Here is a 27,041-nt window from a genome sequence, read left to right as displayed (position 1 = left end):
TTGGCCAACCGGGACTCTACTTCCTGATTGGCTGAGACACAGCAGTGGCGCCATTGGCTCCCGCTGCTGTTAATCAAAGTCAGTTAGTCAATCAGGAGAGAGAGAGGGGGGGCAGGGCCAAACCGCGGCTCCCTGTCTGAATGGACACAGAGCTGTGACTTGCCTCAAGTGCCCTCATAGCAAGCTGCTTGCTGTGGGGGCACTCAACAGGAAGGAGGGGCCAGGAGTCCCATAGAGGGACTGGAGAAGAGGAGGATCTGGGCTGCTCTGTAAAAAAAAACATTTCACAGAGCAGGTAAGTATAACATGTTTGTTCTTTTTATAGAAATAAATAAAAAAAATAAAAAAAAGGAGACTTTAGTATCGCTTTAACATTATTTTTTTCTTGATTTTTTTTCTCTTCACAGAGACGTTTGTCGCCATTTTCAAAAATGATATGTAGATCAACTCGAAAAATAAGCAGTTATATGTTGTGAAGTTCTTAAAAACCCTTTAAGCAAGCTTAATGTGTATTTCAGTATTTTTAAAGTCCTAATCATATACGCAAAGGTGCATCCCCTTAAAATCATATATATGTGAAGCTGCCCCCTTTTTAAATGTGAAAAATTTCACCTACCATAAATGATGACAAAAAAAAAAAGGGAAAAGGCGCTAACACAATCAAACCAATGGAATAAGTCCAAGAATTATAAATAATGCTCATAATCATGCAAAACAGTGGAACAGTCTGCACACCATGTGGAAAAACCTCCTGTATTCTGTAGATCTTCAAATAGTGCAATGCTGGTCACCACTACCTCACTAAGAAATGTGCACTTACCGCCCACCCATTGACCTCTGAATTAATAAAAAGGCAACAGGTGCTGTAAAAAACGGTCCCTCTAGGATCTCAAAATCTCCACTGTTGTGCATGATTATGGACATTATTTGGTTTTATTGTTCTAGCGCCTTTTCCCTTTTCGTTGTTATTATCATTTTGAAAGTCCTGATGGAAGTAGGTGATGGAAGAACTAAATTTTGTTGCTTCTAGTAACTAGAAGTTTTTATGCATTCCTTCCAACGGTATTAGGCAATAACAAAAAAACAACTTGTTACTATAAGGTAGTTTGGGTGAAAAGCAAGATTTAGAGCACGGTATGGTACAGGTCAAGTGCAGCAGATCAGGTGAGCTACTTTTGTCACTGGTCTAATTTAATGGTGTCCAACACTCAACTTGCCATGCTCCTGACCTAATTTCAGGTATGGAGCACAGCTAATACCAGCACCATTTGGAAAATCAGCCAGTGGCTCTGACAGGTCTCAGTGGAGTTTAGCTTTGGAAGCCAGCTGTCATCATGCCATTTGTACTACTTCTGACTCCAGCATCCAGATCCACCCTGCTTCCCCCAGCAGCAACAAATTACTAAAACAGTAAGGAACAAATCAATATTTTAACTAATCTATTGCGCAAGAGGCACAGGGGGACTGAAACTGGTCTTCCTTGGCCTGATCTGGACCCCTTCCATGTAAAAACATAAAAATAAAGAAAAAAAAAAAAACTAACTATGATTCAATAGAAAACTGAAATGAATTATCCTCTCTCCCTAAAAATCCCCAGGTCCCAACAAATATACATACTCTGGGTGACAATTGCATTTAAAGCGTGAATGACACAGATTACTTTTCCCTGTGTGCATTGCTATGTACCATCAAAAAAAAGCTATTCTAAATTAATTATCACATATTCAATTTGAGAAGTAGCTGGGGGAAAGAACACTTCAAAATAGCATTCTAGAAGAACAACATTTGACCTAAAAATGTAGATCACTCATTAAAAATATCTTATTACCATCCAAATACATAGCAAATTTACAAAAGCTACGTTTTGTGGCCTTCCACATATGTCCGGGACTGCACTTGAACCCCATTGTACTTACCAAGTTGGCCATCACTGGTTTAAATCAATTTTCCCTACATTCTACTGCCATTTCATCGGTTTCATTCGTTATTTAGTAGATTCCCAATAAAACTACACACCCATGGCAGCTCAACTGATAAACTATTTCCCTCCCCAATTCATGTACACTGCTGCTGGTAAACGAAAGTTTAGGAGCAATTGGGCATTTTTTTTTAGCTGCCCCTGAACTCTCCTCTATGTTATCTTACCAGTACATGTACACAGGGTCGTTTATAGTCATTTCTTGGCAGTTGGGTTTAGAAGCATTTTTTGGAAAGTAAAAAGAAATGCATTCAGGACGGATGTTTCAGAGGCATTTGAAACGCCAAATGGCTGTAACCACGGTACCTCACGTTTAGCCACATTTCGTTTACAGGCATTTTAAATGGAGATACATTTTTGACTATTTGAATAAATAAATCAACCTTCTAAAAATGCAAACGCGGCATGTAAATGCTGCAAAACGGACGTTTTTAAACATCGGTTACTATCTGTCAAGTTGCATTGTTCAGGAGAGGTTTCAAAACATCCCGTGTACATTAAGCCTTAGCTGCACAGAATATAGTTCTATTTATTAGTACATACCTGGTGTAGAATCAAGGTCAGCCACACTAAATCCAAAACAAAGAAAACAAATGTAATTGTAATACCTTGTTCAAATTTCCAACCATGCTGTAAAGCCTAAATTCACCTTCTGAATCTTGATAATAAATTAAAAATTTTTCAATAGTAAACAGTGTTCAGGGAAAGCAACGATCAATCCAGAACTCAGGGATCTCTTCATCGTTATTGGAGTCAGAAACACAAGTCACCTTGTGCGAAGACAAGCTGCTAAATCCTGGCCAACAGCTGTGTCTGGTGCAATGTGCACAGCTTGTCAGCACAGTGTATAATAATGTATTTAAAGTGAAAGTCCAGTTTTGTTGAATAAAATATATCACTTCCAGGAAAAGTATATATTGCACGGATTTTATCACACCTTATTGCAGCTCATTTCATGATCTGTAGATATCCCTATTCTGATCGGTCCCAGTTAGGGTTGCCACCTCACCCCTTTAAAACCAAACACATATGAATTACACAAGTTCTGTGGCTAATTTAATGCAGGTAAGGCACTAAGTGAATTTAAAATTACCACCTTAATCAGCCACAGAACCTGTGTAATTTGATTTTAAAGGGGTGAGGTAGCAACCTACCTGTTGTAACAGGAACATTGCAACACCCCACACCATTGGATATGCAGCAGCCTTTGGTAATGTATTTCACCAAAAGGTCAAACTCATAGTTCAGAACATTTCTGGGGATACCTGTAATTCAGAATCAAATTCTCAGCAGATATCTAAAAAACAAAGACCAATAACACTGGTAAGTCTCATCTGAAAAAGGAAGTAGTACTGTTACCAAGGTTTTAAAGAGAAATCTGATATTCCAGGCCAGCCTTTCTCAACCTCTTCAACACAAAGGAACCCTTAGGCCTCATTCACACGAGGCGGACTCCGTTTCCACGGAGCCCGCCTCGGTCCGCCGGCTCAGCGGGAGATCTCTCCGTTCATCTCCGCTGAGCCGGCGGATGACAGGTCCCTCACTGAGCGGGGAGGGGCTTGTCAGGAGCCTCTGCTGCCTATGGAGGGATCGGATGAAAATGGACAACGTGTCCGTTTTCATCAGATCTCACTCGATCCGATCTTCCAGCGACGGATCTGGACGTAGGGCCATCCGTCTGCTTTCAGCAGATCGGAGCGGGTCGGATGTCAGCGGACATGTCTCCGCTGACATCCGTCGCTCCATAGGCTAACATGGAGCGCCCGTTCAGGTCCGATCGTGTGAAAGAGGCCTTAAAATAATTTTTCGGTCTCTACAACTCATGATACACTAGTGTGATGTCAGTAGGAAGAATTACCCCCTTACAGATAGCTACAAAGATCAGTGGCATCAGTGGGAACTTATCTGAGAAGCAGAAATTGCTCAAAAGGAGCCCCCAGCAACATCTGGAGGAACCCTAGTTGAGAGACCCTGTTCTAGACAGTTATAACTTACTGCAAAATGAAAGTGGAAAATCCATTTTAAAATATAGATGCATTCCTATCATAAATCATGCACCTGCAATAACTCTGAAAAACGTCAATATGAAGGGTTACCTTTACTATGGAAAAATCTGGTTTCCAGCAGCATGGCCTGCAATCTCTTGGCTCTGTATTTACATTCTGCCGTGAATAAGCTAGTCCAAGCTACCCCTAGAGGATGCTGCTTGAGGATGGGTTAAAAAAAAACAAAAAACCCTACAACTAAAAGAAGGGGTCAAAACATTGGGGGTTCAAAAGTCTTTGTACAGTGTATGGTTCAATTTTGAACCCAGTGTGTTGTGACCACATTTGTTGGTCACAATAGTTTTGTTTTATTTAAGGTTCTAGAACGATATGGACAAGACAGGAATAAAAATGAGAGAAGGAAGGCTCTTCCCTTTTTATATTTAGTATACTTTAGAACGGGATACTTGCTCTGCTTTGGGATGAATAAGCAGCCTGTCACTCAAAAGCTGTTTATTCACAGTAGGATGCCTAAACAGCTCCGGGAAGCTGAGGGTCATGCTGTTTGAAACTTATCTCCAGTAAATGTGACCCATCATACTGGCAATTTTGGAAAAGTTGCAGAAGCATGTTAAATCCTTCATTCCTAGCTTACGTGCAGTTACAGTTTATGTTACACAATGACTTGTGTAGTAATTTTACAGGATGTAAAAGAAGCCTAGTTTATTACAATTATTCCTATTGTTCCCAGAGCCCTTGCATATGATTTCCATAGCAATGCCATCTTTATTAATCAAAATTTTTAGTGCATGCTTTTCTAAAATAAGCCAGGGAGCAAATTGGGTCATGGTTATGTTATACACACACACCCATAAATACATACATACACCATATATTACCAAAAGTATTGGGATGGCTGCCTTTAACCACACATGAACTTTAATGGCATGCCAGTATTAGTCTGTAGTGTTCAATATTAAGTTGGCCCACCCCTTGCAGCTATAACAGTTTTAACTCTTCTGGGAAGGCTGTCCACAAGGTCTAATGCCCTGTACACACGGTCGGACTTTGTTCGGACATTCCGACAACAAAATCCTAGGATTTTTTCTGACGGATGTTGGCTCAAACTTGTCTTGCATACACACGATCATACCGATCGTTCTGAACGCGGTGACGTAAAACACGTACGTCGGGACTATAAACGGGGCAGTGGCCAATAGCTTTCATCTCTTTATTTATTCTGAGCATGCGTGGCACTTTGTCCGTCGGATTTGTGTACACACGATCGGAATTTCCGACAACTAATTTTGTTGTCGGAAAATTTTATATCCTGCTCTCAAACTTTGTGTGTCGGAAAATCCGATGGAAAATGTGTGATGGAGCCTACACACGGTCGGAATTTCTGACAACAAGGTCCTATCACACATTTTCCGTCAGAAAATCCGACCGTGTGTACGGGGCATAAGATTGTGTCTATAGGAATGTTTGACCATTCTTACAGAAGCACATTTGTGAGGTCAGGCACTGATGTGGACGAGAAGGCCTGGCTCCACTCTAATTCATCCCAAAGGTGTTCTATCAGGTTGAGGTCAGGACTCTGGACTTGACTGTGCAGGCCAGTCAAGTTTCTCCACCCCAAACTCGCCAATCCATGTCTTTATGGACCTTGCTTTGTGCACTGGTGCTCAATCATGTTGGAACAGGAAGTGACCATCCCCAAACTGTTCCCACAAAGTTGGGAGCATGAAATTGTCCAAAATATCTTGGTATGCTAACACCTTAAGAGTTCCCTTCAATGGAACTTATGGGCCAAGCCCAGCCCCTGAAAAACAACCCCACACCATAATCCCCCCTCCACCAAATGATTTGGACCAGTGCACAAAGCAAGGTCCATAAGGACATGGATGAGCAAGTTTGGGGTGGAGGAGCTTTACTGGCCTACACAGAGTTCTGACCTCAACCCTGACCTGCCTGACCTCGCAAATTTGCTTCTGGAAGAATGGTCAAACATTCCCATAGACACATTCCTAAACCTTGTGGACAGCCTTCCCGGAAGAGTTGAAGCTGTTATAGCTGCAAAGGGTGGACCCAACTCATTATTGAACCCTACGGACTAAGACTGGGATGCTATTAAAGTCAAGTCAGGTGCCCCAATACTTTTGGTAATATAGAATATATTGTTCTGAATCCCAAAACTATACCTCTCACATGTGTACAGATAGAGAACCGTGACTGCAATCACGGGGTGTTATATTTCTATCTTTGTTACTGTTTTTTGTATAGAATCAGAGTGTCACCGGTATCATGCTGTTTTGACTCATATCTTTACAAATACATATTAGCGCCACTATCTCTATCTGTACACATGTGAGAGATATAGTTTTGGGATTCAGAACAATTTACACATTTATTTATGTGGAAGCTTTTCACTGTACACTGTGTATGTATACATCTTGTATTCATTTATACAACAATCATTTCGTTTCATCACTGGTCTTTGGCGCAGTGGAGTGAGAGAGAACCAAGGGCGGCTTATTTTTACCTCTCTTTCTACAATGCAGCCATTTGCTAAAATCATTTAAGTTCATTTTTTTTCCTCATTAATGTACACACAACACCCCATATTGACAGAAAAACACAGAATTGTTGACATTTTTGCAGATTTATTAAAAAAGAAAAACTGAAATATCACATGGTCCTAAGTATTCAAACTCAGGTGCTGTCCATTTCTTCTGATCATCCTTGAGATGGTTCTACACCTTCATTTGAGTCCAGCTGTGTTTGATTATACTGATTGGACTTGATTAGGAAAGCCACACATCTGTCTATATAAGACCTTACAGCTCACAGTGCATGTCAGAGCAAATGGGAATCATGAGGTCAAAGGAACTGCCTGAAGAGCTCAGAGACTTTGTGGCAAGGCACAGATCTGGCCAAGGTTACAAAAAAATTTCTGCTGCATTTAAGGTTCCTAGGAGCACAGTGGCCTCCATAATCCTTAAATGGAAGACGTTTGGGGCGACCAGAACCATTCCTAGAGCTGGCCGTCCAGCCAAACTGAGCTATCGGGGGAGAAGACCCTTGGTGAGAGAGGTAAAGAGGAACCCAAAGATCACTGTGGCTGAGCTCTAGAGATGCAGTCAGGAGATGGGAGAAAGTTGTAGAAAGTCAACCATCACTGCAGCCCTCCACCAGACAGGGCTTTATAGGAGAGTGGCCCGACGGAAGCCTCTCCTCAGTGCAAGACACATGAAAGCCCGCATGGAGTTTGCTAAAAAACACCCGAAGGACTCCAACATGGTGAGAAATGAGATTTTTTGGTCTGATGAGACCAAGATAGAACTTTTTGGCCTTAATTCTAAGTGATATGTGTGGAGAAAACCAGGCACTGTTCATCACCTGTCCAATACAGTCCCAACAGTGAAGCATGGTGGTGGCAGCATCATGCTGTGGGGGTGTTTTTCAGCTGCAGGGACAGGACGACTGGTTGCAATAGAGGGAAAGATGAATGCGGCCAAGTACAGGGATATACTGGAAGTAAATCTTCTCCAGAGTGCACAGGACCTCAGACTGGGCCGAAGGTTTACCTTCCAACAAGACAATGACCACAAGCACACAGCTTAGGCTTCACAACAACTCCGTGACTGTTCTTCAATGGCCCAGCCAGAGCCCTGACTTAAACCCAATTGAGCATCTCAGGAGAAACCTAAAAATGGCTGTCCACCAACGTTTAACATCCAACCTGACAGAACTGGAGACAATCTGCAAGGAGGAATGGCAGAGGATCCCCAAATCCAGGTGTGAAAAACTTGTTGCATCTTTCCCAAAAAGACTCATGGCTGTATTAGATCAAAAGGGTGCTTCTACTAAATACTAAGCAAAGGGTCTGAATACTGTGATATTTCCATGTGATATTTCAGTTTTTCTTTTTTAATAAATCTGCAAACATGTCAACAATTCTGTGTTTTTCTGTCAATATGGGGTGCTGTGTGTACATTAATGAGGAAAAAAATTAACTTAAATGATTTTAGCAAATGGCTGCAATATAACAAAGAGTGAAAAATTTAAGGGGGTCTGAATACTTTCCGTCCCCACTGTATACACACACACACACACACACACACTTCCTCTGTGTATTTGCCGACTTGCCTGGAGTTTGGCTTTAAGCTATTATATGCATTTACCATCATCTAAATGAAATGCTCAGTTCACTTGTGTCTCTCTTCCATTTTCAAAGCACTCAGAAAAAAAATAGTTCCAAAAAATTGTCTTCATACCTTTGACCATAGGAGAATTTCATATAATTTTATTTAATTCTACAATTCATGCAGTTGGTGCATCAATGAATTTTGGATGGGAAACCTCTTTGACTATATGTCTACTTATAAGGGTAACCTACATTTGTTGGTTCTTTACCATTAGCAATCTAAATGATGAATGACTTTGCATTCATAACAATGTAATAAACTGCAAGACTCAATTTAATGATGTGCAAAGATCACTGCATAGACTATATATACATGCCTATTTAACCTCGTCATCCTTGGTAGAACATTGCAGACACAAAGACATGTCATTGACAGCAGGAATCACCAGTCTGTAAACAATCGTGCTTAGGTATGAAAGTTGGATTGTCCTAGCAGTATTTATCCTGTTGTCCTTGTTAAATGCCTGACTGAGCAACAATCCCATTTTCATAGTTAAAAGACAGAGATTCCATTGTCACCTTGCACGATCAATACACAACCTCAGTACATATGAATTGTCAACAAGCATTGTAATGGACATGACAGGTAGTCTCGTTAGTCACACATATATGCCATGCAGTCCACATCAGTAAGCTCGGGTTAAGCTTACAAGGACATCTGTAGTTAAAGATTTAGGCAGCCCTTAAACAGCCACATAATACCAATGCATAGCTCCCAAATGTCCCTGATTTCGAGAGACTGTCCCTGATTTGGAACAATGTATATAAAATGCACTTTTTATCTTTCAAAAAGCGTTTCCCACTGCTAAACCTTTCATCTACATTCTAAATTGCTGCATTTGTCAATTTTAAAAGCCAATATAAAGGAATAGTAGTGGTAAAAAAAAGTCCTTATGGATTTAAATAACCTTTTTTTTGGCTAATTCTCCTTTTAAGGGGGCGTGGCAGGGGGCGTGTCCTATGCCTACAAACATTTTCAAGTAGGTGTCCCTCATTCCCATCTCAAAATGTTGGGAGGTATGCCAATGCTCCTGATTTTTAGTGCTAGTCATGTTCCTCTATCGTAGGCAATGTATATAGCAGTAGGGTCTAGCACTTGAACAACCTCAGGGGAAGACTGGGTACAGGGACAGGTTGGCATTTGCCAAAACCAATATAAGATATTGGGTTGGAGGCCTTAGGTGGAGATGCCTTATCATTCAGACATCAATTATAGTGGGACCTATAATGACACATTTGCCTCGTTTCCACTGAGCGTATCGGTTCGGGTCGGCACAGTTTGAATGGCCTAGAATGGTCCGGTCTATTCTGGTGAGCGTTTCCACTGTAAGTGGGACCACAAAGGGCCATACAGGGTTTAGAAAAAATGCCTCAGCATAGCACAGCAGAGGGATTTCTGTCAGCCAATCAGTGGAATGTATCGTGTGACCCCAGTAGCTCCACCCTAACCCGAACCGTTCCATTTTAATGGCCCCACATCTGAAGCAGGACCCTGAATGGAGCGGTACGGTTTGGTTGTATGGGCCCCTTTCATAATGGAAACACCCAAAATAGCGTACCGTACCGAACCAAACTGAACCGATCCGCTCAGTGGAAACGAGGCAATTCTGAGTATTCTATGGCTTCCTTCTTCCTATTCAGAGATGCATGATCACAGCATTCACAAAGGAAAGCCTTCCAGGACCAACTTTCTTTTGCAGCTCTGACATATCATGTGGCTCAGTGCCAAGAGCTGCAAAGAGATGCTGGCAATAGAAGATGCAAAAATATGTGTCATAGTGTCCTTTAAAGGAGACGTTCACTTTTTAAAGAAATAAATAAATGAACATTTACTATTTTTGTTTAGGAGCCTGGAAAGAATTGCACCAGCAAATCACTGATGCCATGCAGGACTCCTGCAGACTGTCTGTATCTCGTACATGCAGGCAGGTTTACACTGACAGCAAGAATCAATGAACTACCACAGTGCAGGGCTGTTGGTAGTTGTAGTTTATTCATTCACAGAACACTGAACGAATGACGTGGCTGGGTTCCGGATGGCTGTGTTTTCTTTAGATTGTGGCAGTGAATGGGTGGAGAAGATGCGGGCGGTACATTTGTAACATGTTACACCTCGAATATGGGTGTAACATGTTACAAAAGGTGAACTTATCTTTTAAGAACCACCACCTTTCACTGTGACACACAGCCACACTTTGTGTGATATACTTTCTTTAGGACCTACCATGAGTGGGTCATTTGGTTGTTTTTGTCCCCCAGACTAAAAGGTTCCCAGTCTTAAGACTCATGCACACTGGGCAATGCATGAGGCTCTGGTGTTCAGGTGTGGGTGGCAGGTACTGGGGCACTATTTAGCACTGCTGCTGGAAACCTTTCAAACTCAATGAGAGGTTTACAGGGCACCGAATGGAGTTACGTTTAGTGTAGTAGGCATCTAGGGACCAATACCTAGAACACAAACTGCTTGCATTCCAGGAATTCGTCCCTTGGCCCATACTACACTAAATGTAAGTACCACTAGATGCACTATCCAGTGGCAGCAGCTGTCAGCCTCTCAGAGTGTTACAGGCTGCCAACATCGGAGCTGGATGGTGCACCTGTATCTAAACATAAGGGTCTCATGCACTGGGGTTCACCTGGCTCAATGCCTAGTGTTCATGAGGCCCTAAAGAACCTGATTGAGGATGAGCAATTTACTTTACTTTTGCTTTCAGAGCAATACCTGCATGTTAATAGGCAGTTCTAAAGAACAATTCATCTTTGAAACCAAACTCATTTTTTTTCTTGCAACAGAATACGAAAAGGGTTAGAACCTCTGACTGTTTTTTATTGCTTTGTATGCCCACTAAAGAGATTTACCTTACAAGATCGAGTAACAGACGCCAGAGAGAGAGACAAGACGTGCTGAGATCCCTCTCCAACTGAGACAGAGATTGCAACAAAATCATTTATTTAGTGCAGTTTGGAAGATTAATACATCTGTAAGCTTTTTACTGCTGTGTTTTCCTGTCTTCCTGACACCCATTCCTCCTGTACAGATTGCCGGTTGTCCCAGAAACAGGAACCAAGAAAAAAAAATCCCCCTAATGAGGATCAAACAGTTGCTAAAACCTTACAGAAGTTCAAATTATTTTCTGTCCGATTAAAAGTCTTGTCTGGAGTTGGGCTTTAACCACTTCAGCCCCCGGAAGAATTTACCCCCCTTTTTGACCGGGCCTATTTTTGCGATACGACACTGCATCGCTTTAACTAACAATTGCGCGGTCGTGCGACGCTGTACTCAAACAAAATTGATGTCCTTTTTTCCCACAAATAGAGCTTTCTTTTAGTGGTATTTGATCACCTCGTTGGTTTTTATTTTTTTGCTCTATAAACAAAAAAAAGTGACAATTTTGAAAAAAAAATATATTTTTTACTTTTTGCTATCATAAATATCCCAAATTAAAAAACAAAAAATAAAAAAACAAAACGCACTTAGCGTATATTGATTAGTTTGCGCAAAAGTTATAGCGCCTACAAAATAGGTTATTGACGTATGGCATTTTTATTATTATGTTTTTATTTAAATTTTTTTTACTAGTAATGGCGGCAATCTGCTATTTTTATCGGGACTGCGACATTGCGGCAGACAGATCAGACACTTTTTTGAAGCCATTGACATTTATGTCACTAGCAAGGAAGGGGTTAACACGGGGGGGGGAATCAAGGGGGTTAAATGTGCTCCCTCACTGTGTGTTCTAACTGTGGGGGGATGGGACTGACTGGGGGAGGATGCATTAAGATAAAAAGCCTTCTGTGTGCAGCAGCCCCCCCATCCAGCGATGTTGCACAAGAGACTCGGCTGTCCGGGACTCTCCCTCCTCATTAGCTGAGACAGCAGTGAAGCGTCAGTAGCTCCCGCTACTATCAAATCCCTAGGGAATCCCTAAGGAAGTCACATGACCAGTGACACAACGCTTTGGGTGGAGCCTTGTGACATCATTTACAATGGCATTTTACTAAAGTGTTTTATGGTGATGTTTTACGGTGAGGAGGCGAGTGTGTCACTACTCCCATTGTTTCTTACTGCAATTTTTTATTCTTACTTGATCGCCATTTATACAAGAAGTGCCATTTCTTGGAGCGAGCTGTTTCCTCTACATATGGAGTTTCCCAAGATGTTTTGATACCAAGATCTGGACGTAGTTCTTCATCTTCGCTTGGGACCTGGAAGTCTTTACAGGTCCATCAGCAGAATTCCTTATCTGATGAGCCTTGTTTGACCTTTGGGTCATTTTTGGAGGTGAGCGGCCAATTCATAAATTTAACAGTCGATGTTTGGATTGATGTGTTGTCTGTTTTTCTTCTATCAAGTCACTCCTATGAGAATTTTATCTCTATATGAACTGAATCCTACCATTGGGCTTTAGTTGGACTTTTATTTACATTTATTTATTTGTATGTTTTGGATACTTATCACGTTCATTCTTTAAGTGTATTAATTCATGGCACGTTACTGAATAAGTGCATCACTCTTATTTGTTCCTTTTGCAGTTTATACCCCGCTCCCGCACCGCCCTAAAGATGCTGCTTGCAGGACTTTTTTTCCCGTCCTGCAAGCGCACTGCCCCAGTGTGAAAGCACTTAAGCTTTTAAACTGGGGTGGCTTGAGAGGCGCTTTACAGGCGCTATTTTTAGCGCTAAAACGCCTGAGAAGTGCCCCAGTGTGAAAGGGGTCTAAAGGATTTCTTTGGTCACAGCCTACGTACACTTTCATTTGATAACATCAGCATTGTAATAACAAAACAAACAATAGTTATTTTTGACAATTCAGTATAAGCTTACTTGAAAAAATCTCCTTCAGGGCTCATGCCCCACAGGACGATTAAAAACCGCCAGCGATGCTGCCTGGAAAAAGCAGCCTTAAAAACATGCTGTTAGCTGCGTTTTTGAATATCGTTTATGGCCGTTTTTTCACGTTAGCGTTCTTGGCTTTTTTTGCAGTAAAAATAATGTATAATGTAAAAACGCCAAACGCAGGTAAACACGGCTAACAGATCGTTACAGCAATTAGCAGCGTTTAGGGGCATTTTTCGTTTTTAAAGCTCGTTTTTACTGCTCCTGGAAGCACAGGCTGTAATTTTTTTTCTACTGCCCCTAAAACGCTTATGCCTCCAAACGCCTCTGACAGTTTATGGGTGCATGGACACATAGGCTAATATGGAGGGGAATTTAGAGGCAGTTAAATAAAAATTTAAAAAAGAATAAAACCATCAGACACCCCCAACAGCAGCTGTAAAAACATCCTGTGTGCATGAGCCCTTCAAGTTGTGAGTCCTCTCTGTCTGCTGGCTGTCTCTTTCCACAACTTCCTGGATCCCTACATGCTTTGTAGCTTCTCCTCTGCCAATTACTTTCCATTTCTACGGACTACATATCCCATGGTACCTTGCTGTCTGCAAGGAGAGACTCCTGTACTGACTTTACCCCTTGAAACTCCTCCTCTCAGCTCCTCTGTAGTTCAGAAGGAAGGCTCTGTGAAATGTGTGACAGCAGTGCCTACAAGGAGGTAAATGCAAATTTACAAACTTCAAAAACAATCAATCAGTCTAATGGTAAGTAAGCTAGAAATAATTTAAACACAATGTGGAAATGAATATACGATATTACATTTTGACCATAGAAATGCCTAACTGTAAATGTACGTCATGATTTTACAGTAGAATTTCAGGGGTTATGGCTGCAGCTAGATGCCATTACCCCGGTAATAAAATTTCCAGCAGCCACCGCCCTAAAAGTGATCTGAGTGGCTGATTAGTCACTAGATCACCCCCCTTTTCTGGTGGTTCTCGGGCTTACCTGCCTTAATCGGGAAGACGGTTGAGGAGGCTGGCCATAGGGATTAGCAGGGGAAAAAAAGTCCTCTGCTCACCTCTATGACCTAGGAGGCCCAGGGCAACGTCATGACATCGCTACCAGTGCATGGCCGATGTAAACAAGGCCATTTTTTTGGTAACTAGATCAATGTGGTTTTTTTAATTTTTTTTTTTTATCTGTTGCTTTCTCCTGTAGAGGAGAGATGTGAGGTCTTATTGACCCCAGATCTCCATAAAGAGGACCTGTCATGTTTTATGGTTATCATAAGTGATGTTAACATTTCTTGTGATAGCAATAAAAGTGACGAAAAAAAAAAAAAAAAAATTATGCGATGAGCGCATACGTTGGTCATGCCCACATATGTAAATGGTGTTCGCATAGCACATGTGAGGTATCGCCATGAACGTTAGAGTGAGAGCAATAATTCTAGCACTAGAACATCTCTGTAACTCAAAACTGGTAACCTGTAAAAATATTTAAACCGTCGCCTATGGAGAAGTACTGCAGTTTGGTACTATTCCACAAGCATGCGCAACTTTAACCACTTAAGCCCCGGACCATTTTGCTGGCCAAAGACCAGAGCACTTTTTGCGATTTGGCACTGCGTCGCTTTAACTGATAATTGTGCAGTCGTGCGACGTGGCTCTCAAACAAAATTGACGTCCTTTTTTTTCCACAAATAGAGCTTACTTTTGGTGGTATTTGATCACCTCTGCAGTTTTTATTTTTTGCGCTATAAACCAAAAAATAGCGACAATTTTGAAAAAAAAACGCATTATTTTTTACTTTTTGCTATAATAAATATCCCCAAAAAATATATAAAAAAAACTTTTTTTCCTTAGATTAGGCCGATACATATTCTACATATTTTTGGTAAAAGAAAAAAAATTGCAAAAGGCGTTTATTGATTGGTTTGCGCAAAAGTTATAGCGTCTACAAAATAGGGGATAGTTTTATGGCTTTTTTATTGATCATTTTTTTTTTAAATTAGTAATGGCGGCGATCAGCGATTTTTATTGTGACTGCGACATTATGGCGGACACATCGGACAATTTTGACACATTTTTGGGCCAATTGGCATTAATACAGCGATCAATGCTAAAAAATTGCATCGATTACTGTAAAAATGTCACTGGCAGTGAAGGGGTTAACTGCTAGGTGGCTCTGTAGGGGTTAAGTGTGTCCTAGGGAGTGATTCTAACTGTGGGGGGGAGGGGCTGTGTGTGACACTATACTGATCACCGCTCCCGATTACAGGGAGCTGTGATCGGTGAGAGTGTCAATAGGCAGAATGGGGAGATGCTTGTTTACATTAGCATCTCCCCATTCTTCCTCACTGTGAGACGATCGCGGGTATCCCCGCGGACATCGGGTCCACGGGACTTACGATCACGGAGCTCCCAGCGGCGCGTGTGCACCTGCAAGCCGCCTCTTAAAGGGCAACGTACAGGTACGTTAATCTGCCTGTATGTGCCCTTCTGCCGCAGTATATCTGCGTGAGGCGGTCGGGAAGCGGTTAAAGCATGTCATGTTAGATATCAGTTTACTCGGCGTAACATCAGCTTTCATATTTTATTTTTTTTAAAATGGGTTATATAGGTTATATATTGTGTTTGTTTGATTCATTAAAGTATATTTCTTCCCCAAAAATTGCCTTTGAAAAACAGCTGCACACAAACTGTGCGACATTAAAAATTGCAACAGAAAAGAATACCCCCCTTGAAATGGGACTTTGATAGACCACCAACTCTTAAGATAAAAAATGTATTTTAATAGTATACTTTAAAAACACGTGGAGACGTCTATGACATACAAAAGTACAAAAAATGCATTCCATACAAAATCGGAACAAGAAATATACAAATGATAATGTTAGATGTACTCTCCTGGGGGTGATGCACCCCAATACCCGACAAGTTTCTGGTATTCTGATACCTTCATCAGGAGTTTGAGAGTTGCAAGTATTTTACAAGTGTATAGGTTCTTCAATCACTTTATGAAGTTTCAGATTTTTCACTGATCCCCACACATCTGTTATATGAAAAGAATTTTCCCTTGTCAAAAGAAGTTTATTGAGTATACAATGTTATAAAGATACATAAAGTAAGTTTACAAGGATCTATAAAGTAAGCTCATTGTTTTACAGTAGGGTTTATATAGGTAAATATTATGAAATTTCAAATATTAAACATTGGGTTCACGTAAACCTAAATTAAAGATATATATCATTTCCTTAGTTACTTTTGTAGGTATTTAAATGATTTATACCTACTATACATATTGTTTACAAGTAGAGTGTATATAGGTCAAATAAATTCTGATAATGAGCTTTAATTGTAAGGTGGAGAAAAGGAAAGAGAAAGAAGAAAAAGGGTTGAAAGGTAGAGGTATGGTCCACAAGGTTGTCCCGCTCGTCAGTTTATTATTCTTTTTAGTTCTCTTTGAAGCCTTAGAATGGGTGTCTCTGTAAGTCATTTAATCTGTTACCATGGCAACAGGACAGAGTCATTGAAGTTTGACAGGAACTGTTGTTTTATCCAAGGATGCCAAAGTTTTTCAAATTTTGGAATTTGATTTTGATCGATGGCTACCATCTTAGCATGGGACATTGTATTATTCATTCTGTGAATTGTTTCTGCTAGTACCAATGTAGGAGATTTCCATGCCTTGGCCACTGTTTGTTTTGCAGCCGTTATTAGTTGGATCATAAGTTTGAATTGAGAGAGTGTTAACCATTCCGGTTTTAGATTAAGTAAAGTTAAATATGGATATGAAAAGAATTTTAAAAATAATACTTTAAAACAGTACTGTGAATAACAGTAATTATTGACTTTGTAAAGATAGGTAGGATTTAAAATAAGAAAAATATATGAGATTTAAGGCCCAACTCTGGGATTAAAAAAAAAAAAAAGTTAAGTCTAGGGGTAAAGGAATAAGGTGTAATACTTACCTCACTCTTTGCTTCAGATGACTCCTTCTGTCTGTGCAACCGGTCCCCATGAATCCCGTTGTCTAAGACGGCTGGCAGTCTCATGATGATGTAATCAAGTACAATGCAGGGTTAACAGCCCTGCATTGTATATGTGAACAATGAAGGCTGCCCAGAAACTGGAGCGGAAGAGAGGGATAAAGCCTGCCAGAGTGAGGAGTAAGGCAAGTATTACTTCTTAGGATGCATTCACACCTGCGCACGCACCCATAGTCCAATTAGATGTGAGAACCCCAGTGACTCGTGTGTAATCTCTCATGTAGTGATTACTGGTGAATGACTGGCCCTGAGCACAGGCAGTCTGCATCCAGGGCTGACCATTTGCATGTGATCACATGCAGTTGCCTCTCACAACTAATCACAGGATCCCCGCTGGGCTTCTCACACCTAATCAGACTGTGGGTGCCTGCGCAAGTGTGAATGCACCCTTATTCCTCATCCTCTAGATTTAAGCCCCATACACACAATCAGAAAAACGTACAGAAAATACCGCTTTTGAAGCGATCGTACGATAATCGGATTGTTAGTACAGAGCTTTCGAGAGCTGATCAGGACAGTTCATCCAATATTATTCTATCGGACATGCACAAAAATTTTTTTCATACGATACCAGATCGTACGATTTTCATTTAATCAGTACAGCTATCGTTCGAAAATGTAATACAAATGCATTACAACACATGACATCACTTCCAAATTTTTTTTCTGTCGTGCGGGAATTTTCGTGACTTTAGTAAACTCATCAGATTCGACCTGAGATTAGCATGCAATAAAAAACAGACGATCATTCGTCCGATAATCTCGTGTGTATGGGGCATTAGCAAGCATTTAACCCTTGCAATGCAGGGGGAACACACAATATAAAACTTAGACTCACAGCACCATAAAAAGGTTCTCTTAGACTGAAGACGTGAGATGCATTCTGGTCCCCTGGGCTTTTGGAAGTTCTAATGTTTGCTCCATATAGTGCTGATTTGTCACTAGAAAAACAAGAGTTATTTCTGCAAAGAAATGGTGGCACATTTCTTTGCAGAAACACATTTCTTTGTGTTTTATTTTTCGTTTTGATGCACTTTATATGTTTTGTCTCTCCTTTTGTATTTCTGCTTGAGAGCTATATTTGACCTTCCTATTTATAGAGATCAGTTTTATACTGTGAACTGCTATCTAAGAGGTTGTAGCACAAAGTGTATATTTTATTTGCACTTTCTGAGGTGGATTTGAAACTCCAGTTTGAGTGGTGAACTTTAACACTTGTTTATTACTATCTTTTTATTACACAATGTATGGCTGTATTTACAATGTGTATGTAATGGTGATCTCCCGCGCTCCAAATAACAAAGAAAAAAAATACAACCAATGCTGCTGCTTATAACCATAAATATCAAAACCAGTGAAAATGAAATATATATACCAAAGTGCATATATAGACAAATTCACAGTAGCGCAACAATAACACCTACTTAATTCAGTGTTCAATACAAAAATGTAATGGTTGAATATATACAATGTACCGTGTGCAAAGAAAATATAAAAAAAAATAGGCATGTATTTTCAGTGTGATTTACTTCAAGAGGAACTGCAGTCTGCTCACATAATTTGTAATAAAAACCATCTTTGCCATTCTGAAACTTCCCTCCAACCACTTTGCATATTATTTTATATATACTGTGATTCTGTACTTGCCAAATATGCTGCAGAAATCTTCTTCCACTGAGTCTGTCTGCATCCATTTTAACTGTGGGCAGCTAAAGCTGCTGCCTGCTCACTTCCTGTATTTACACAGACACACACCTCCAGCTCTGCAGCCCTCATTGGCCCTCTTATGACTCATCTCCCCTCCTGGCATTCTCTCTCTCTCGAGGATGGAGCTCAAAACACATATGCCTTTTTCTGTAGCCTCAGCTGCATGGGGCAGTAAATGAATGAGAAGCGCTCTGTGCTGAGCGGCTTCCTGTTCATTCACAAACTGAAGCATAGTATTACAGCTTACTTTGCTTCAGTCATGAATGAACACAGTGAGTGTGTCCACTGTGTTAATTTAGAAAAGGAAGGCGCTGGTAAATTACATATTTACTAGCCCCTTCCCCCACTCTCCATCCTTAATCACATCCCACTGCACATATATGGCCGGGTGGGCGCTTCCTCCTCCTGAGTGGGTGTCTGAGGAACGTCCCTCAGAAGGAGGCGCTTGTGTCACACGGACACGGCGCATCTCCGATCGGCAGGACGGCTCTATGATTGACACTCCTGATCACATGACTGCTGTGTCCAATCACAGCCATTATGTAATGTAAATAGAGAGCTGGTTGCTAGGCAATTGACTCTCCTCTCCTCACACGGAAGTTGTCAATGAGGAGAAGAGAGCAGATCACTGCAGCCAGCCGGTGATCAGTGAGTATGAGCTGTTTTTTTACAGATTTTTACACACTGATCACCGACACAGTGTCCCCACACATGTAAAAAACAATGTCCCCAAAACACTGTCTCCACACAGTAAAAACACCTGTCCCCCATATATGTAACACTAAAATCATATGGCCCAATGATCATCTGCACACATCTTTCCGTGATCACACAAACCAATTATTATCCACTTAATGGGATTTTTTTTACCAAACACATGTAGCAGAATACATTTTGGCTTAAATTTCTGCTCTTTTTTTTTTTGTGTATATAGCAAAAAATAAAAAAAAGTGATTTGTAAATAAATACCACCAAAAGAAAGCTCTATTTGTGTGAACAAAATTATACAAATTTTATTTGGGTACAGTGTTGCATGACCGCGCAATTCTTATTGAAATTACAAGAGCACTGAAAGCTGACAATTGGCCTGGGAAGGAAGGGGATGAAAGTGCCCAATATTAAAGTGGTTAAACGTCCCCAGCAGCACTGTGGGGCAGGGTGGCCAACATGTGCAAAGCCCGGACAGTAGGGGGAATCAGCCCTGCACATAGTGATTAGGGTATGCCCAGGCACATGCCTATGACCCCAGACATTTCATTGACCCCGTTGTGATGCCTCGGTGAGTTTACTGACCTCCTGGATAGTCCCATTATTTTGACCCCTTTGGGAACCCTACATTTAGGCAAACTTTGCATATATTACCATACAGTACCAACCCGAAAGCATTAAAAAAAAAAAAGAAAAAAAGAAAGATACTTTACACCCTGGTTTTAAATGCATTCACTAAGTCAAAGTTACATTAAAGTGGATGTAAACCTGAATTTTTTTTTTTTTTTTATCATATTGTAGAGTATAAGATTTCCTATCATTTGAGCCCAGTCTTGCCACAAAGAGTTAATCCAGCTCTGAGCAATCCTCTTTTATTGTTCAGTGAGAGAAATCTTGACAAACTGACAAAAACTTTGTCAAATACTCCCCCTTGCTGTGAGTGACAGCCTAAGACACATGCAGTATTTTTTAATTCCCTCCCCCACTCCTTTCTTCAGCAGCTCTGCAAGGATTGGCTGTTCCACACCTCAGCATGATTTGGCATGCTGAAGTCATGTGGTTACTTTCCTGTCTTTTCACTGGATGTTGGGGATCAGAGCAGAAGTTCAGTGTTAGAAATACACAGGAGAAAATGCATATTGACAAGGGGAGTGTAGAGGTGGGCGGGGAGACTACTGACATCACGACTCCACCCACCGAGCTCCAGACAACAGACCCACCCACAGAATCTGCAGTTTTTCGGGTCTAATAACAGAGGGGAGACATTTGACAGATAAAGATACATGCAGGAGGCATGTATATCCTTATAGATAACCCCTATGGCAGTAGTTTAAAAAGGATGACATTGGGTTTACATCCACTTTAATGGGCCCTCTCATGGCATCCTGGGGAAAAAATCCAAAATCCTGGAGAGGCAGATTCCTGCATAGTGCTGGAGAGTCTTCCCAGAAAATTTGGGATTGTTCTCTCTCAGGATCCCACAGTGAGGCCTACTGACCTCACTGTGATATACAAGAAGTGGTTAAGATACAAGAGATGTATTGTTTTTTCCTCCAATGTTTTATTTTGCATTGCTTTTACTGCAATTTTAATTTAATGAGCGAGGGGCTGCAAAATACGCATTTTTATGCAAGATCCACTTTAGGGTTATTGGGTGTTAGTAAGAGCAATACTGAGTATGTACCCCTCCCCCCACCACCGTATCCTCATGACTAAGCAAAAGCACAAGAAAAAAAAAAAAAGCAACCCACTGCATCATGGGAGCAGAATTTGTTTTTTTTCCTGATTCAGATATGCTTAGGATTTGCTCCTGATTCATACAAGTTAGACATTTTCTTTGGTCTTTTACACTGACTTCTTTAGCTGGCTGCTGGGTTCACACTGTTGTGGTGTCTGTACAGTACATGTACATTGATGAGTGTTGCATGTAACCAGCCCATTTATTTGAATGGGCTGCCTAAAGCACCAACGTGTGCCACAAAAATGCATATACTCTTTTTTGTAACAGAAAACACCACAATGCATGGTGGAACATAACTGTTTGTTGTGCTGCACTGCAATGCATGTCTATTGGCAAGGTGAATAGGGGTGCCATTAGAAATGAATGGGACCACAGTACAATAATGCACAACACGTGAACAAAAAAGTGAACCCAGTCCAAAGAATTTTTGAGCTGTTCTTTTACTGCCGACTGGCAAACCCAAGGGCATTTGTTGGCTAAAACGGATTTCCATCTTCTTGTTGCAATTTTGGCCTTGCTAGAGTCTAGATCTCATGCGTTATACTTCTAGAATGGGGTAACCTTTTGGTGGGCTGTCTCAACTTATTTATGTGTTATTTAATGAGAACTAAAGAGGTGTTTTAAATTCGTTTGGTGGCTAACATAGGTCAATGCTGAGAGATTTTCACATTACTCATATGCTTTGGGGGATTGGGCACACAAAACGTCCTTGTGATATTCTCCCACATTTGCACCACTCTGTTGTTAGGGATCAAGCACAACATTCTCTTTTTTTCCTTTTTGCAGAATGGGTTGCTTTTCCTGAAATACACTAGAGTTATGCTATGTTATTAGGGGAAATGCATACAGCAGAATTGTTTAATTGGTTACAATGACCGCAACAATTCCTCATTTGAAACAGTACCTATGAGCCCTTTAATATACTTCAGTGAAATAAAGGTGAGTAACGTTCAATACCAATTATTTAGGATTGACACTTCTTTATTTATTGATTGATTGCCCACTCTAAACCGATGTAATGGAAATTCATGATCAGTTGTTATGGGCAACTATACAATTACAGACCAATGGTCTTTGCTCTGTTAATAACTAAACCCAAAGAATACCCAGCAGTAATTTGTATTTAATGTACTTTCAATCACATCCATAGACAGCAGAGGCATGCAATCATTATAGCTACACTCAATGTTAACTTCACTGCTTCTCCATCATACGCCCTCATTAGTATTATATAATTGTACTAAGCAATGTATACTTAATTGGGTATCACAGGTGGAAACAGACACTGGAGCCAGCATGATATCCTCTTGGTTATCAGCAACCTTCTAACTTTTTTAGTTATTTTTTACAGATTGGAAATGATTAATCCAAAACCACATCAACCCCACTTAAATTAAAAATAGCTTAGGGTTCAAAACCATAAAGGTAAGGTAACCCTCTAAAAAAAAATAACTCTACATGGCAGCTACACAGCTTCCACTAATGAACATACATGACAATGCTCCAGTTTATGTAACACTCCCTCCACTGATTTAAAACGAAATCTACAAACTGCCTATTGCTCTGCAGGCAAAATGATTCTCAACCCTCTGACCTTTCTCTCTTCCAGTTTTTGATCATTCTGCTCACCTGAAGATTTTATTTATTTTTTTCTCACCATCTATAAATAGCCAAAAGAGTGACACCATGGAATCTTAAATCATACAGGTCTTATTAAAATTCTGCTCCATAATTTCATTTAACCACAAAACATAATATTCATAAGAAAAAGGAAAACACTGTGATGTATTTTGTAAACAAAACACACACACACACACACTCATCTTTTTATTTTAATGTAATAGCAACGGTTTCTGATTTTAACCAAAACAAATTTGCTTTCATGAATATATATATATATATATATTTATTAATAATAATAATAATAATAAATATATATATATATATATTTTTTTTTTTGTTAATTAGCAACTGTGTTTAGTTATTGACTAAAATCAAATGTCCTATAAAGCACTATATATATATATATATATATATATATATATATATAATATAAATTAAAATAGTAATATGTATATATATATGTATATATATATATATATATATATATATATATATATATATATATATATTTTTTTTTTTTTATTAGCAAATGTGTTTAGTTATTGACTAAAATTAAAAACCTTACTATTGCATTAAAACAAAAAAAGTGCATGAAAAAAAAGATAGATACATACATATATTTATTATTATGTGCACACATAATCAAAAAGGCGTTCAGCTCCTTTGTAAGGGTCATTGGGCTAATGATCAATATAACAAAAATTATAGAAAAGCTACCTCCAAATATCTAGAATGATTGTTTATGTTTTTGACACATACCTCCCTTTTGGCCAACACTGACAGCAGCACCTTTTTTTTTTTCACTAACAGAAGAAATAACTTAGGAGGAGATCATTTATTCAAGATGTCCCAAATAAAACAGTATTACACTAAGTGGTATCTAAAGCTAAATCCAATGACAGTATGCAACAAAATACAATCCACTTATCAAAGCCAACATTCCTCTACACAGAAATATAAAAACACAACAACACAAAGTTACATTGTATGTAAGCAGCATAAACACAGTAAAACAAAAAACAATGTAGCAAGTGGAAGTGAGTCTCAATAAGAATAAAATGTGAAGTGTGGAGAGGGAAGTGAGTGTTTCCAATGGTAAGCCTGCCTGGGCTCAGCAATCTCAGGGATCCTGGACAGCTGGAGTGGGCTGTAGTTGCTCCCAGTGATTGGTGAGGATGTGAAGTTCTCCTCCAGATGAAGGAAATGACAGGCTATCCTCCAGACTCAGCCAGGTGCCTGGGCTCCTCCATCCCATCACTGAATGACTTTGCCTGTAGAGAGGGGCCTGTGCCCCCAGCCTGTGCCCCCTATCTATAGGGGGTCATCTATTGCACATGGCATGGGGTGGATGCAGATCAGAGTTGATTGGATCCAAGGAGCAGCTACCATTTTCTGATGGATGTTCCCAGAAGAGGGATGGATGGTGTAATGGTAGCAGGCTGCATGTGACATGATCAGCACACACACACAGACAGACGATCAGAGGGACGGAGAGGAATGGATGGATGCAGAGGAGACAATCTGGCTCACCATCCCCAGCATCCTTGTGTGTATATAAAGGCAGCCTGGATGGAGGTGTCCCTGTGCTGGGATGATAGGAGATGGGGGGTGGGGAGGAGTACATACCATCAGAGCACACTCATCCCCTGGATGTCCCGAGCTGTCTCTGCAGAGGTCGGTGGATTCCGGGATCAGATCAGCACCGTTTGTTATCCACATGCAAGTGATGCAGCTGCAAGAAGCACAGAGCCGAGCGAGGGAAGGGGCCTCCCAGCTAGGCAGGGGCTGCCTGTCTACAGCACACACAGGCCACGCCTCCCCGGACAGCCCGACACGCCCACATCCAGACTGAAAGAGAAGCTGGTGAAGCTGATGTCCCCGATGATGTCCCCGATGTCACACAAGGGGCTCCTGGGCAGGGATGGGGACACAGTGATCACAGGATAAATCATATCACCAGCTTACTGGAAAAAGCGCAGACAAATATTTAAGGAAATGACATTGGTGTTAAAGAGGAAATCCAGGTGTGGATGCTGTTACATAATTACATTGGTCCAGCTTGGATCAATGTTACTATTTTTAATATTATTATACGGGATTTATATAGAGTCAAAAGTTTGCACAGCGCTTTAGCTATGGGGTCGATTTACTAAAGGCAAATAGGCCATGCACTTTACAAGTGCAGTGCTCCAGAGCTTAGTAAATGTGTGAAAGCTCTGCTGTCTGCCATCATCCGATCATGTGCAAGCAAAAACTTTTTTTTTTTTCAATGTGATTGGGAATTCTGTATTAATTCTGTATTATTATTATTATATAGAGCCAAAAGTTTGCACTGCGCTTTAGCTATGGGGTTGATTCACTAAAGGCAAATAGGCCATGCACTTTACAAGTGCAGTGCTCCAGAGCCTAGTAAATGTGTGGAAGCTCTGCCGTCTTCCATCATCCAATCATGTGCAACCAAAAAGTGTTTTTTTTTTTTTTTTTTTTTTGCATGTTGGGGATTCTGAAAAAAAAATATTCAGAGCAGAGGCATGGTATCTACTCTAGGTTTCAAATATGCTAAATTCACTAAATTTTTATTCTTCTACATACTATTACAGTAAAACCTTGGATTGAGAGTAACTTGGTTTGAGAGCGTTTTGCAAGACAAGCAACATTTTTTAATACATTTTGTCTTGATATACAAGTGATGTCTTGTTATACAAGTAGCATCATGCCGCAACTGAATATAAAAGAGAAGAAGAGGCGCCATAAGTGAAGCAATATGGTTATATTTAATGAAGATACAACATTTAGCAACATATTGCTACATTTAAAGGCACCTCTCTTCTCTTTTATACTCTGGAGCTCCTGCTGGATTTTGCTTCTAATCCCCTTGTGGAGGTTTCCATTTGTGGATGGACATTTTATGGGTACACAACCTATCACATTGCTATAATCTTTTTATATGGACTATAAACTGAAAGACCCATGAATAAATGGTTGTGGAACGTATTTATTATTATTATTATTATTATTATACAGGATTTATATAGCGCCAACAGTTTACGTAGCGCTTTACAACTTGAGGGTAGCAGTACATATACAATACACTTTGATACAGTAGGAATCAGAGGGCCCTGCTCCTTTGAGCTTACAATCTAAGAGGGAAGGTCAAGAGATACAAGAGGTAATAACTGTGGGTGATGTGCTGATTGAGAAGATAAATGTACAGTTGTTAGGTGGGGGCCAGATAGGCTTCTCTGAAGAGATGAGTTTTCAGGGATCGTCTGAAAGTGGGTAAAGTAGGAGAAAATTGGACGGATTGGGGTAGAGCATTCCAGAGGATGGGGGAGGCTCTGGAGAAGTCCTGAAGGCGAGCATGGGATGAGGTGACAAGGGAGTTTGAGAGCAGGAGGTCTTGGGAGGAGCGAAGAGAACGATTAGGTTGGTATTTTGTGACTAGGTTAGAGATGTATCTGGGGGCCAGGTTGTGAATGGCTTTGTAAGTTATAGTTAGTATCTTGAATTCAATTCGGTGACTAAGTGGCAGTCAATGGAGGGATTGGCAGAGGGGTAGCAGACGCTGAGCGGTTTGTGAGGTGGATGAGCCTGGCAGCAGCGTTCATGATGGACTGAAGTGGAGATAGCCTATTTAGAGGTAAACCAATGAGGAGGGAGTTGCAGTAGTCGAGGCGGGAGTTAACCAGGGAGTGGATTAGAAGCTTTGTGGTGACATTGGTTAGGAAGGGGTGTATCTTGGAGATGTTGTGGAGATTGAGGCGGCAAGTTTTGGATAGCGATAGAATGTGGGGTCGAAAGGTTAGTTCAGAGTCCAGGGGAGGAAATATCATGAGCTCGGTTTTGGATAGGTTGAGTTTGAGAAAGTGATGTGACATCCATACAGATATGTCTGCTAGTAAGTTGGTAATGCGTGAGGAGACAGATGGAGAGAGCTGGGGGGTGGAGAGATAGATTTGGGTGTCATCAGCGTAGAGATGATATTTAAAGCCGTGGGAGGCAATCAACTGACCCAAGGAGGTGGTGTAGATTGAGAAAAGGAGAGGTCCAAGAACAGAACCTTGGGGGACCCCAACGGAGAAAGGAAGAGGAGAGGAGGAAGTAGAGTTGTAAGTGACACTGAAGGAGCGGTGGGATAGGTAGGATGAGAACCAGCGAAGAGTACAGTAACGGAGACCAAAGGAGTGGAGTGTTTTGAGGAGGAGGCC

At 40.6% G+C, this 27,041-nt stretch overlaps 1 protein-coding gene across 12 annotated transcripts in view; it reads right to left on the bottom strand.

The window, feature by feature from the left end:
- The window catches only part of B3GALT1 (beta-1,3-galactosyltransferase 1), a 477,862-nt gene extending 453,196 nt beyond the window's left edge, over window positions 1-24,666 (bottom strand). For all 12 annotated transcript variants that reach the window (XR_012245005.1, XM_073633978.1, XM_073633977.1 and 9 more), the window contains exon 1: window positions 24,460-24,666. The gene's annotated coding sequence lies outside the window, so the exon portion shown is untranslated. The remainder of the gene's footprint in view (window positions 1-24,459) is intronic.
- Window positions 24,667-27,041: the final 2,375 nt, after the last annotated feature.

The sequence above is a fragment of the Aquarana catesbeiana genome, linkage group LG06, assembly GCF_042186555.1.
Source record: "Aquarana catesbeiana isolate 2022-GZ linkage group LG06, ASM4218655v1, whole genome shotgun sequence".
NCBI lineage: Eukaryota > Metazoa > Chordata > Amphibia > Anura > Ranidae > Aquarana > Aquarana catesbeiana.
This window is presented reverse-complemented; position numbering and strand designations above follow the sequence as displayed.